Source organism: Petaurus breviceps, unplaced genomic scaffold (assembly GCF_028583685.1).
Source record: "Petaurus breviceps papuanus isolate PSGF00001 unplaced genomic scaffold, PetGlider_PUasm1.0 90895, whole genome shotgun sequence".
NCBI lineage: Eukaryota > Metazoa > Chordata > Mammalia > Diprotodontia > Petauridae > Petaurus > Petaurus breviceps.
Genome location: NW_027187372.1, coordinates 29144658 through 29146971, shown reverse-complemented (window position 1 = coordinate 29146971; position 2314 = coordinate 29144658).

Here is a 2314-nt window from a genome sequence, read left to right as displayed (position 1 = left end):
CTCTCTCTCTCTCTCTCTCTCTCTCTCTCTCTCTCTGTCTCTCTCTCACACACACACACACACACACCCCTTCTCTGGTAGAATGTAAACTCCTAGAAAAAGGGGACTATTTCATCCTGTTTTTTGTTTCCCCAGGGCCTTAGCAGAGTGCTAGCCAGGTCCTGTTCCCAGATATTTCAGTATCTCAAAGCAATTGAAGCCTTGACCCAAAGCTCTAAAAATTTAGAAACTATATTTTGTATCTTTCTAGTCAATGTAATTCAAACTCCACAACTCCTGGGAAGCCATTCTATCCTTTGTTCTTAAGTGGATCTTCCTTTGGGAAGGGGGCGGGGAGGCTCGGTTGTAAGAGGTAATGGGAAGCTGGATGTCCAGGATGGAGGTCTACTGCAGTTCTCTTGGGGCTGGATTTAGTTCAGGTATGGTCCCAGTAATCAGCTCCCTCTGTGCCAAGTTGATCTCCTGGGTTCCTATCCTCAACACTTCCTAGAGGTGAATGGGTTAAGAGCAGATGCAGTATGATATCTTTTGCCAAGAAGACCACATCTCACATCTTTGGATTCCAGATGCCCCCTTTCTGTGTGGCTCCCTGTTTCTCCCTTCCATCTCCTTTTTCGGTTTTCACCTCCTGACTTCCAAGCAGCAAACTACATCACTTACATTTTGGAAGAAGATGAACCTTGCAGAAGTTGATTGGAGTGCAGAAAATAATGATGACCTCAACATGGAATTGCCTGAAAATCCTGGGGATTATGAACCTTCTGCCCAAGAAAACAGACTTCCTGACTCAGAGTCAACAAAAACATGCCATCTTGTGTTAACTGCTGAAGAATAAAAGAAATATTTTGATTTATTTTGGGCAGGAAACTTTAGAGATTTGGATTTTTTTTTTTAGAAAGAGCTGGCTAAAAGGGACAAAAGGTAACTAGAAGGCAGTTTGGTTTTGAGACAATAAATGGGGGGGGGGTTTAGAATGTTTTTATTTTATTTTTTCTCAATTAAACCAAAGCAATTTTTGACATATGTTTTTTATAATATTTGAGTTCTAAATTCCCTCCTTCCCTCCCCTCCCCCCTCCTTGAGAAGGCAAGCATTTTGATATATAGATTATACATGTGCAATTATGCAAAACATAAATAAATGTGGTTTTATTTGTAATATAAACTGAAATTTGCTTTATTTAAATGATTTAATGCCCTAATTTAGTATTTAATTATCTAAGATAAATTCATCATTTTTTAAAAACTTTACTCAATATTGTAGCATGACTTTGTCCTTGAGTTTCCTTCAATAAACAGCAGCTTTCTTGTCACGTCAAAGTAGACACTGGAAACAAGGGAAGAGCACTCCATTAAGGGCAACCTGATGTGTCTCTATTACATAAATGCAAGATAGTTTGAGAAGAGACAGAAATCTAACCTAGGCAAGAGGGAGAGTCTGGCAAAGGCATAACGGCTGGAGATGGAAACCTGATTCAGGGAAATGAAAGTAGAACAGTTTAGTTGGAATGTGGAGTGTACAAAGGTTACTAATGTGAATTAGCTCTAGGCCCATATGGAGACAGACTGGGAAGGGCTATAAACTGCAGGCAGAGAAGTTTGTATTCTATCCTAAAAGCAAACAGGAAACCACTGAAGCCTTTTGAGCATGCTCAAAAAGAGAGTATGGTCTTCTCAGTAATGGAAACAAACCTGGAACCACTATAGTTTAGCATAGTGCCTAGCACATAGTAGGTGCTTAATAAATGTTTACTGGCTCCATCTCTCTCTCTCTCTCTCTCTCTCTGTCTCTCCACACACACACACACACACACACACTTGTATATAGATGCTTTATCAAGTTTATTTTGGCAACCATGTGGAAGAAAATTGGAGAGGGAAGAGTCTAGAAGTGAAGTTCAAAACCTGAAATAGAGTAGTGGGCATGTGGATGAAGGGAATGAGATGACTGGAAAGGATGTAAAGCCAGAATCAAAAGACATAGCAATGATTACAATCTTAGCGATGATTATGATCTTGGAGATGAGAGGGTCAGAGAGGGACAAATCAAGAATGGGTTAAGGTTGCAAACCTTGTCGATAGGAAGGATGGTGCTACCCTCAACAGAAATAGGGAAGTATTTAGAAGGGGAGATAATGAGGCCCATTTTGAAGATTTGGAATTTAAGATACCTTTAGGACATCCATAGGAGATGTTCAGGGGACAGTTGATCATGAGGGATTAGAAAGGAAAAAGCTTGGGCTAGATAGCTTTGTGAGGATAAATATCTGTGTGTGTGTGTGTGTGTGTGTGTGTGTGTGTGTGTGTGTGTGTGT